The sequence below is a fragment of the Coptis chinensis genome, chromosome 6 (assembly GCF_015680905.1).
Source record: "Coptis chinensis isolate HL-2020 chromosome 6, ASM1568090v1, whole genome shotgun sequence".
NCBI lineage: Eukaryota > Viridiplantae > Streptophyta > Magnoliopsida > Ranunculales > Ranunculaceae > Coptis > Coptis chinensis.
The window spans coordinates 53,971,602-53,984,309 of NC_141461.1; positions in this window are offsets into that span (position 1 = coordinate 53,971,602).

Genomic DNA, 12,708 nt, shown 5'->3' on the forward strand with positions numbered 1-12,708 from the left:
GTCGTGAAAGGGGGAAAGAAAACAGAGAAATGATGAAGAATCCACACACGACGGGTAGGCGAGGATCAGCAAGGACTGTAGAAGAAATGGTAAGTTATAGTCAAATACTACTATGAATCCTTAAGGATGATCAATAAGGTATACGGAAAATGCTTTAGCCCATTCTTTTTCTTTTGTTATTTCTTGGTCATAAATAAGCAAATTGCTTGTTTTGCTTGTCTACCATCCTTTTGTCTTTCTTTTAGTTAGGTAAGATTCAAGTTTTAACAATTAAACATATAGGTCACAGTTGTGGATATTAGGACATGTGTCTCTAGATGTTCTCCTTCATTCTCTAGTCGACAGATGCACTTAGATTCTGTGAGAGGTAAATATGAGAAGAGGTCCTTATATGGAAGATGCTTGATTAGTAAACTAAAGCAAAGTAAAATATTCACTCGCTGAGTTTTGATTAAACTACGGGTATTCTATGATCAGTTGTAGTAAGTGTTGTTGTGGAACAATTTGTGTTTTATTTTATCTTACTGAATTTCTATTCGCAGAAGGATGCATTTTTGTATGAGCTATAGAACTAATAGCTCTTATTCAAGTGACTAAAGGGATGATATACTCTTATTCATAGGTTGCTAATGATCCTGCTAATCCCCCCCCGAATCGATATATTAATTGGTGACTCATACTAGAAAGAATGGAACATTTGTTTCGAGGAAGTCGACAAAAATGGTATGAAATATATATTTACTATTCTTATAGTCAAGAGAAGTAAGTTTAACTGATTTTACTTTTGTTCTCACTTTTACGATAAAAAAATCAATGAAATTGTTGCTTTCGGACCCGAAAGTAGCAAACACAAGGATTTGACCCATGACCCTTTTGGGAGGTGTGTTTCTTGTTTAATATATACTTTTTATATATTAATTTTACAATTATTCTTCTAAAATTAATCCCAATGTGGGTAAAAATGAGTTTGTAGGTCTTTGGAAAGGATGGAAGGGGTCGAGTACTAGGCTTGGGTAGTGGTGTCTCCAAGACCACTCTTATGGCTGCAGCTCCTTATAAAAGGAAAGCCGAAGAAGCGGAGAGATCAAAGGTGGAATTCCAAAGCCAAATAGATGATTTGAAGCAGCAGGTGATTGATGGAAAAAGGACACAAATGGAGATACAGTCACAAGTGAATGCAATGCTCGCAATGCAAGGAATTAATGAGGGAGCACCAACGCGAATCTCTACGAACTCTCCATCTGATCAGGTATTTGGTTAAAATTAGTGTACCATTTTAACTTGTAAATTGCAAATCGTAAAGATGCTATCACTACATAATCCCATATGAATAATTGGCTTACCGTTAATTATAGTTGGTTGCACATAGCTCAATTCATCTCTTCCTGCTGTTGTGTTCCCTATCACCTCAGCCCAAGTGCTTTTAGTGATATTACTTTTACTTTTAGTGCTGTTGTGTTCCCTTACACATAGCTCATTTCGGGTAGGGTAGGCGGGAGACCAAACCACCATTCCACTGTGCGTCGTTGGCCTGGATGAGACTTTCGTCCCAAATTCCATCGCCGCGGGCTATCTGGTTCAAGTGACCCCGGCGGGCTATTCTCGCTTGAGTCATATCCGTGCGTAGAAAAAAATCTTGTTCCTCTTCTTCGAGCCCCGGCTGATTCGATAGCCTGAGAAAGATTGACCACGATTGTAGTGGATTAGGCTAAAACCGGATGTTAGGTCTCGTCCGAAGTCATTCCCGTGGTGTATAAGTCAAGCCTTGCATGCCCTCCATCGCCGCCATCTCTAACGTTAACGTAAAAGTGGAGTCTTGGTCATCCTCCACTGCTGGAAGTTCTTCAAAGATGGTTTAGAACAAGGTCTAAAAAGCCTTCTTGATCTTACGGCCTTCTTGGTTTGTCCACCTCTCATCACCGACTTAATCTTTAAGCTCGAGTCTTCTCCTCGAATCTCTCCAAAGATGGTTTAGAACAAGGTCTAAAGCTAGTCCATACTTCTTTACCGTTATTGTTTCAACTAGGGCATATGGAGCAGCAGCTTTATATTGCTCAATGCTTGATCTTAGGGAGATAATTACTTCTCTTTTGCTGTGGGAAGAAACCGCTCAAATGCACGATATCGCCTTGGTTCAGTGGAGGAAGTTGTCACATTCCCGGGTTACTAGCAAAGAAAGATCAAGGACTTGAAAAGCAATATATCTTTCTAAGTGGTGTTGTAAATCCAAAATCTTTGAACTTGCAGTAGCTTTTTATTGCCTGCTAGGGGTCGTAGTGCACTTGTTAGGAACTGGTTGGTTTACCTGTGGACCCAAAACAAAATATAAAGTAAACCAGCAAAGTAACTATTATCTAGGAACATAAATGATCCAAATGGTTAGTTTGATACCTTCTCGTAAACCCTCGATTGAACCGATTTAGGGTGAATAGAGACAAATAAGCCACAACTCTAAGGTTGTACTTGTGAATTGAGGTCAGTGATGCGATAGAGAAATATCAGGAACTCTTAAAACTGAATGCTATCAAAAATGAAAAGAGCTTCAGATGACAGTCTTTTTAAAATTATAAAATGTACTTCACCCTTTTTTCCTTGTTTGATGAAAGAACAATATTTTTATGTTGTTTTAACATAGATAATAACAATCAATCAACCAACCACTAATTCTAGCCGACTAATATTTTTAGTAATGCTTGCTTTTTCTACGTTATCCTTTACCAAAGTCTAAAGTACTTAAACGATTTTGTAACTAACGGTAGCTGTTTCTAGTTAATCCAATGGTTGGTTTGAAGTTTTGAACTTCTTAGATTGGACTTTAAAGTCAGCAGTAAGTTTAACTGCGCTTCCGCGCTGGTATAAATTACATTTAGTCATTTACCGACAAAATCTTGACCATGACTCATGCCTAGGGATGGTCATGAGACTCGGTGCTCGTGAGTAACTCGGTGCTCGGCTCATTTTGAGATCGGCTCGTGCTCGCTCATGAAATAATATGAATCAAATATGAGCTTAGTTTTAGGCTCGTTTCGAGTTTGAGTTCGAGTCGAGTACGAGTCGAGTAGCTCGCGAGCTACTCGTTATTTTATTAAATTATTATTTTTTCTATATATCATATATGATCCATAAAAATGCCCACTAACCCAGGCCCATAAACATATTAACCCACAAGATAAAACCCTAAAAAATAGCCAAAACACCAAAACTTTGAGGCCGCTCTCAATTCATGAGTTGGGTTTCTCAAAGAGAGAGAGGTCTTTTCACCCTAGATTTGAGCACTTGATTTCGGCAGTAGGACAAATCGACTGTGACGAATCGAGTGTTGCTGTGGAACTCAATCCAGCTGTCTTTCTTTATGAAGGCAGCTTTCCTCATTCGCCCCAGTTCGAGATTGTGGATCGGAAGCTGCAGCCTTTTGTTTCAGACTTTCCTATAGATTCAGTTGGAATAAAAACCTTCCTTCGAGCGTGTTTGAAGGGCATGGCTCTCCCACATCTTATTCAACAACTTCTTTTGGAGAGGAAGTCAGTAATAGCTTTTGGATGTTGATGGTAGTTTGGATTCGCTTCTTACATTGTGAAAACTGAAATCTGAAATGTAATGTTTTTTTTGGATTTTTTGAGTATATATGCTACTGTTTACAGATGCAAGCTCACGAGCTAGTTTCGAGCTCGAGCTTCAATCGAGCTCGTTTTGTAAAACAAGTCGAGCCGAGTCGAGCTCGAGCTAATCGTAATTCAAAACGAGTCGAGTTTGAGCACAAAGTAGAGCTCGACCTTGAGTTTGAGCTCGGCTCGAACTCGACTCGAAAACTCACGAGCCGAATCTGAGCATGCCAATACTCGGCTCGCTCGACTCGATGACCACCCCTACTCATGCCTCGGTGCGCTATCAACTAAGTCAACCATACCAAACGATTGTTTTATTTTAAGTCTAACACGATATGTTGCCCATGTTGCCCATCAAACAAAATTCTTATATAACACACAACTCTTTGTTGGTAGTCTGTATACCTGACCAACATCATCTATTTACATCTTTGTTGGTACTTGGCAGTCTCTTATATCATTCAACTGCCAAAAGATAAGGTTGGTTGAAATGAGGACTGGATCTTACTGGGCACATATGCCATCTTATTATACTCGAGCTAGCATTCAATAAGACTTATTTATGTTATCCGCTTAAGATTTTGAGATGAAAATCTAAGTTGTAGTATATTGTATATATATAACATAAAGATACAAGTGTGAGAAGATAATAGAACAGCCAATAAAATAATAGGACTAGGAAGAAATAAACAAGAGAAAGGAATATAAATTGTGCATCTAGAATACGAGGACATGATCTTAGCAAATTCCTTGGTATTAGACTATTAAATCTTGTAAGATGGAACCGTGATAGTACAATATGGTTTCTTTTCTTCTTTTTTAGCTTTGAGCAATGCCAAATGAAATAATGAAGAGCTCCTGTATTAGTTCTGACATTATAGTCAAGGCACCAGTGATTAAGAAGCATTACACATTTATACATGAAGATGCCACTTGTTGATGTCTGCATGATGTTTTGTAATCATTAGATTTCTTCCTTTTTCTTTTAGTGTTTGGGATGTTGTAAATGACTTGGTTTCTTTTGCTTTAATTTCCTCTTGCTTATATATAAAGTCGCCAAGTTTACTTATTCATTGTTGAGTCCGCAAGAAGTTATCAACTATAAATATATAATATTGCTATATATTTGTTATACAACTCTTGATTTTACATATGAATCGCTAGTTGACATGTTTGTCATATTGAGATTTTCTTATTACTTTATATCTTGTTCATCGCAGACGATCGGTCATTCATTATCTAGGCGACCAATGGTATCACGCTCGCACAAACGCGTGTGAGCTGCAAAGCATGGGGAAGAGTGGTTGCCATTGGAAGAATGCTTGGTGATCGAGAGGATGTACCTGAGAATGCATATCGGATTATAGTGGACGAGATCCTAGAATTTAATGCTGAGTTGTTTGGTGCTAGAGGAAAGACCTTTAGTGACATTGACATGGGATCTTCTATTACATGGCCTAAAGCCTTTACTAATGTAATCTAAACTACTTTCTTAAGTTATATGAAAGATTTGGTTGTGTACAAAGTTGTAGGATAGGATTTGTTCAAGTTGTTGGATGGGATTTTTTTGTTGAAGTTTCAAGTATCCAATGAAAATATTTTGCTGTGATTTAGGTTTTTGTTTTTGTTTTATATTTTGTTATTGTTCTTCAGTTATAACTTTATAGGAATATATTTTGTTTCTATCAGGTACCCAAAAAAAAATGTTAAATAAATAAATGACAGCAAGAGCCAGTGAAACATTTATCCCATAAACAACGGCTTGAGTTTGTTGTTATATTCCAAATATAGGTGGGACGAATTTAAAGGGAAACATGTGCTGACGACCGTCGTTGTTTTTTAAACTTTACAAGTGCCCCGGGCCGTTGTATTTCAAAAACTACAGCGGTTTTTGTGACGGCCGTAACAACGAAATATAGCACATGTTTTCTTCATAAACAACAGCTATGGGCCGTTGTTTCTTGACTGTTTTTTTGTAGTGGTTGAACTGTTGAATTCCTTCCTTAGGATGTCTGATGTATTCAACATGTGGTGGCGATACACAAAGGAAGACGGTTTGGTGGTGTGCGCGACTTCAGCATGAGCTGCTGAAGAGGGAAGACGAATTGAGATGGCGAAATTGATGGCGCTGCTATGCAAACCAAGATAAATCAAATATGATACGGTGCATTGCTTCTAAGGAAGGGCATCGTAACCGCTGTTACATAATTTGGCTTGGTGCATTCGGAAGATTTAGAAAAAAACATGATACGGTGAAACGCCCTCTAAGGAAGGGCACCATACCTGTGTCCCATTTAGTTGGCCTGGTTCATCCTTGTGGACTCAGTGAACCCGGTTTTCGAGCAATCTGACCCGATTTTTTTTTTTTTTTTCCAGGTAGAAACTACCGTACTACACGGACGAAAAAACACTCGAGCAGAAAAACTCGATGACGATCGCAGACTTGGTGAGGTGGAAAGAAGGTGACAGATCTGGCTGAAATACACTACACCGAACCGCTACGATGGTCGCTTTTAAGGAAATACAAAAAATACTAGGACTCGAAATTTGAGATAGATGAAGTGTACGAATTTGAAACGAAAGTCGAAGAAGATGAAGTAGTAATAGCTTACACACAATTAAATTGCAGGAATGCAATTCCGTTGAGCAAAGAAATAGCGCAATTACTGGAGTGGTGACAAATTGCACCAGGACAACTGCCAATATCGTTCTGGTTAATCTTTACAAGAGCGCACCATTTACAAAATGAATTTAACAGAAGGTTTGGGGCTCAAGAAATCTTCGCGTTGATAATGACCGAAAAGCCATAATCGACGAAAGGGTACATAAAATTTGAAATTGAATTCAAGGATTCAAGCAGAAGTTTTAAAGGGTTCCCAAAGGTATACACCGGATGGGATAGATTTCTGTACCGCTTGCGAGGGAAGTGGAATCCGACAGAGTTTAAAGTGCCGAACAAATTTCGAGGTAAGCCAAAACATAAGTATAGAAAATTGTACTACGAGTAAACTGTTGACTAACACGAGTTATTTTGTGTCTAACAGAAAACGCGAGTACACTACCAGATATTGAATTGGACAAGGAAGTGGAGAACAACCTTCGTTTCTTCTTTCATAAATGTTCTGATGAAAGATTGGTTGATCTGAGCTACTTTGATGATATCGTTGATTTCCGACATTATGGGGGTATCGAACAACGGCCCGATAGGTCCAAGGAGACACATAGTGAAATGGCGAAGAAGAGTAAGAGTCTCAGAAATGCAATATTTGGCAGCGATAGCGATAGTGAAAAAGAAGATGGAAAGGAGTTAACACAGCGAGAACTAGTGCTGAGTTTGCCAAGCAAAAAATAGTTTGATATTTATATAGGTAGAGTAGAGAGTCCTTGTAGCTCAAGTAATCTTGTTGCTTGAGTAATTGTGATAGAATATAACTGTCAACTGATAATTATCTCTTTGATAAGAAATGAATCTGGACATAAATCAACGTATATTGGTGGCAAGCCATGTGGTTAAGGTTCAGCCTTAGACACATGAGTTAATGGGCCTGTACATTGATCCATGATATTGCGAATTGGGCTTTAGCCCTGTTGATTAAATGAATAAAATAGAGACCCCTACTAATGGACGTTTTCCACGTAGGTGGGGGTCGAAACAGATATGAATTAAAAAAGTGTGGTAATTCAATCAGCCCAACCCTTCAAAACCAAAAACCAATTTCATTTAACCAAAAAGTCATATATTAACATAAGATTTCTCAAAAAGTTCAAACAACATCCTAACCAGTACGCAATCCCTCTCAATCCGATATCCAAAAATAAACACTTGGATTAATAGTAAACAAAAGATAAAAAAACAAATTAATATATTTTTTTTCCAAAGTAAGCTAGGGCTAGGGCGACCCTGACCTGTATTAGAATTACTGTTGTACAGTTTTCCAGAAGCATCTTTCTCCACTATTATATGTAAAGTACAACCAAGTGGAGGACTAAAAAAACTACAAAAATTGCAATCTCTCTGACATAGCCCCGCTAGATAATCTGTTGCTCTATTACATTCCCTGAATATATGATCGAGTAAATTAAAGGAAACATCATCAAATTAATACTTAAACGTCAAAACACCACTTACTTTCAGGCGAATACTGGAATTTGGATTTTATGTTCTCTCTCACATTTCAAGAGATTAAGAATTATAGAATTTAGAAAATGTGTTTCTCATACAAGAACTAGCAAGAAACCAAAACTCGTATTAACTATAAACAAAAGGTAAAAAATGAATTACAACTTCAACGTAACAAAATACCACTTACTTTCAGCAGGTGAGTACTGGAATTTGGATTTTACGTTCTCTCACTACAAAAAAATAGTAAAAAAACAACGGCCAATAGCTGTCATTTACGACGAAAACATGTGCTATATTCTGTCATTAGGGCCGTCATAAAAACCGATGTAGTTTTTGAAATATGACGGGCCGAGGCATATGCAATATTTAAAAAACGGCGGCTTTTAACACTTATAAATTAACGACGGTTGTCAGCTCATGTTTCTTTTAAAATTTATTTAGAATAGAACGACAAACTTTAGCCGTCATTTATGGGAGAAATATTTCAACGGTTCTCCCTGTCATTTATTTATTTAGTATCCCTATTTTTTTTCTTGTTGTACCTGATAAAAACTAAATAACAGTAACAAAATATAACACAAGAATCTGAATAAAAGCAAAATATTTTCATTGAATCAACTTGAACAAACCCCATCCAACAACTTGGTGCACAACCAAGTCTTTAGTATAACTTAAGAAAGTAATTTAGATTACATTAGTAAAAGCTTGAGGCCATGTAACAGTAGATCCCACGTCAATGTCACCAAAGGCCTTTCCTCTAGCACCAAACAACTCCGCGTGAAATTCTAGAATCTCGCCTACTAGGATCCGATATGTATTCTCAGGCACTTCATCTTGATCACCAAATATTCTTCCAATGGCAATCACTCTACCCCCCATGTTTTGCAACTCACATATTTGTCCAGAACACGATACCATTGGTTGCCTAGACAATGAATGACCAATTGTCTACGACAAACAAGATATGAAGTAGTAAGAAAATCTCAATACGACAAACATGTCAACTAGTAGATTAATGTGTAAAATCAAGAGTTGTATAATAATATATAACAATATTATATATTTATAGTTGGTAATTTCTTGCAGACTTAACAAGGAATAAGTAAACTTGGCAGCTTCATATATAAGCAAGAGGGAATTAAAGCAAAAGAAACTAAGTCAGTTGCAACATCCCAAACACTGAAAGAAAAAGGAGGAAATCCAATGTACTAGGCATACAATCTACCCCTCACCGCTACTTACCTCTACTTTCTTAAACTCCTAAGATCAAGCTTACACTAGTACAAGAAAAAGACTTGCTGACATACGACAACTATAAGCAGTTCTATATTTTACTTGGTGAATTTCTAATTATGAAAAAAAATCTACAGTAAAGTTTGTCAGATAAGTAAGTACTTCTAATCGCAAACTCCTAGCTTCTGAAATGGAACAACTCAAAGTAAATCTGGATTATAGCGTAAAAGGTAGTTTAGTCGAACATACATTAAGCCAAAATCAATATCTCATACCCTTCCCCAGTCAATATACATAGGATCCTTCAAGTTCTGGTTCGTCAGTAGAAATCCAACACAGGACCAGGAGTCTAGATCATAGTGGATGAGACATCTGCCAAAGTGATGATTCTAAGCTCAGAAATGTTACAGAAAGAAATAACAGTTGAATGAAAGGCAAAAACCATATTAATGTAAAGCTCATAACCATATTCAGTAACAAACCTCCCTGGGTAGTCCTAATTAAAGCTGGAGTGGAAACCACGACATGCAGTAACACCTCCACCAACATCAAAGTTCCTAACATCAACGAGAAAAAAAGACTGCCAGACAATAATCAAGCACAAACATGTTATAGAGATACCTATGGCTTCTAGTCATACCAGGGTTCCCACTATCAATAATCAAACACAAACATGTTACAGAGATACCTAAGCAACTTATATAACAAAGAAAATAATAAATAAGCTAGAGAAAATTGGTATAGAGCGCGACAAACCGTTTCATATAGCAGCTTCCTCAAGTACCACTTGGAACTGTAACTTATTTTGTGGAAGAGCCCCCACAGTGTACAACGCATTGGGGGTGGAGAAGGTAAAGTATCTTCAGTTGTCTCAGCCATCACTTATACCATATTTCCTATACATATTAAACACAACAAGTAACAATGAGCAGTTAGTTTAAGCCTTGATCCTTCAAAATCGATCAAACAGACAATGTTACATGAAAATGAAGATAGAACTATACATTCAAAAGCAAAATTAAAGCAATAACAATAATAGGAATGCTTGAGAGTTACCAAGAGTTGAATTTGAAAAAAATATAAATTTTTAGTTAGTATGGTAGAATACTTAAACTAATTAACAAAGATACAACTGAGAAAGGTATTGTTACTAACGATTCATATATGTCAAAGCTAGTGAAGCTACCTTGTCCATCTAGTTGCTAAATATTCATTCACAGCCAATTATACCACTCAGGGGCTCGTGTCGTACTCTATATTGAACTTTTTGTAGAATGGAACCCATTTCCTTGCAAATTAAGATGTCTCAGAAAGAGCTTCAAAAGTAAGCATAGCATAGCAGCACCATCATCTTAGACATAGCACGCTACCTTGTCGACTGGATAATCCACAACAAGGATTGATAGAACAATATTTGTAGTGATAAGTGGAGGCTCATTCAGAGGATCAACTGTACTCACAAAGATGTCTATCTCTGCTAACTTAGATTCATTTCCTTCTTTTTCATATCTATAATCAAGCAAAGTTCATAAATAAGCTAATCTAAATGACAAAGGTAGTCAATAATGTAAAACATATGATCTCAAAATGTAGACTTCCAGGACCTGTAAATCATGCCTCACTACTTGTAACGATATAGTAATTTTCATGTCAAAGAATTTAAGTTCGACTTTAAACTACAAAAATGATATTGTTTGATTACTTGTAAAGTTATTAGGTGGAGGGAATTACTTTTTACTGGCCCAGTTCTCATGATCCATATTCAAAGATGCCATACAAATAAGAACAGTTTCATATAGGCAATGAACGAACCAAGTACTATATTAGATAAGGTGACAAACTCTTGATTCGAACCGTTAGAAAAAAAATGAAGACACAATTTACCATAAAATGTATTTAACTATGTAGCTATTGTATGAATATATTCAACATAGAAATTTGTTTATTTTGGATCCATACACTTGGAATTCTATAAACTCTTAAGACACCACCTGTCCTTAGATTTTACCACAGTATACAACAATCAAAACCTTACTCAAGTAACAAATCTAAAACCATTATTGCATAGTGGGTGAAAATGCTCCTAAGGGTTTTCAGCGCGCCACGTCAGCATAATTTTTAAGTGGGTACACAGAGTTAATTAAAAGTCAGGATAATATTTTGATTATTTGAGAGTCAGTCCTTATTACAAATTACATCAGGCGTTGGATTTTCTCGAGATTGGTTATATGCTTTCGAGATACAAAGAATTATGAAAAAACAATTACACGCCACTCTCCAAACCAATTCGTGGTAGAACTACGAATCATACAAACACAAAATTTGATTCTAAAGAAAAAACCCTCCGACTTCAAACTAAAAGAATCCAAAAAACCCAAAAAACCTTCGACTACTGTATTAACCAAAAAATAAAACACCCAAAACCCCAATGACGGCGAAGAAGAAAAACTCTGATTGGCACAAACAAGGAAGCAATCTCATCAATGGCATTTATTTTCACAAATTTGATTAGTTATTTATAATCAAACTGTGACATCTTCCAATAGCTAGAAAAAGAAAATCCTTTGTCATTGATTTTCTCCAGCCTTCTTCTTCGAACAAAAAAACAAACTTTTCAAGCACCATCAGTCTCTCGGTTCTCTTTGCCACCCCAAGCCCTCTTCTTTAATAGGTATGATAAGATAATTGCAGTTATCTTCTATCCTTTTTTCATTTTTGTTACCCATTCTTCTTGTTGCCTAAGTATATGATCTCATTAGATTTTCTATTTCAGGGGTAACATTGAAGATGCTTTGGGAAAACTGCAGGTAGCTCACTCGCTTACCTTTAAATATATCATGTGTACTGAGAAAAAAAAAACTAAGGGGACTTCCAGTCAAAATCTCAAAACGGTAAAACCAACAGGTGTTAGGATATAATACCAAAGCTTCTTGCACCAAAAATATTAGAATACTCTTTATAGTTGTGATTTTTTTTTAATGGTTTAGAGTTAATTTTCAGCATAATAATTAAAGGTAATGATTTAAGATGATTTTCAGCATAAATAGACCAAATAGGCAAATACTATTGGTTTTATTTCTCAAATGACTTGCATATGCTGCCTCAATTTGGTTACTTTGTTGATATTGTGATTACACTTACATCTACTTCTTGTGATACTTTTGTTATAACTAAACAAATGGGACAAGCAATTATAGATGCTGCTTCTTATGTTCCGCCACCACCTTGAGAAGAGCAGAAGAAAAAATAGCTAAAATGTAAGAATCATACTTTTGTATGTTTTTGGCTTTTGGCTTTCATATTGTATTTACATCAGTGGAACCTTTCTACTATCATAAAATAAAAGCAGAAATTGGTGTGCCTACTATTAAGTATTAATCAAGAAAGGAATCTCTTAAGTACTTACTGTTGGCTTTCTTCCCGCTACTGCAGGGCTGCAATTGGTGAGCAAAAGAGGTTGCAAAGCAAGAAGGCTCTTTCGCACAAGAAGGCCATTAGAAGAACTAGAGATAGTTATGACTGACCATTAAAAATGTTTGGGCTATTGAGGTGTTTTTCTGAATAGTTCTATATTTTGCATTTTAAACCATTTTATACCTGAGAATGGTTGTTTAGTTTGGTATTCTTAACAAAGTTTATTCTTTATCTCTTAGCTGGAAGTATCCCAGGAAAGTGAAATTAATCAAAGCAGCTGGGAAGACCATCTGGAAAACGTTATTTTTACCGTCTGGCCAGTTTGACGCAAAG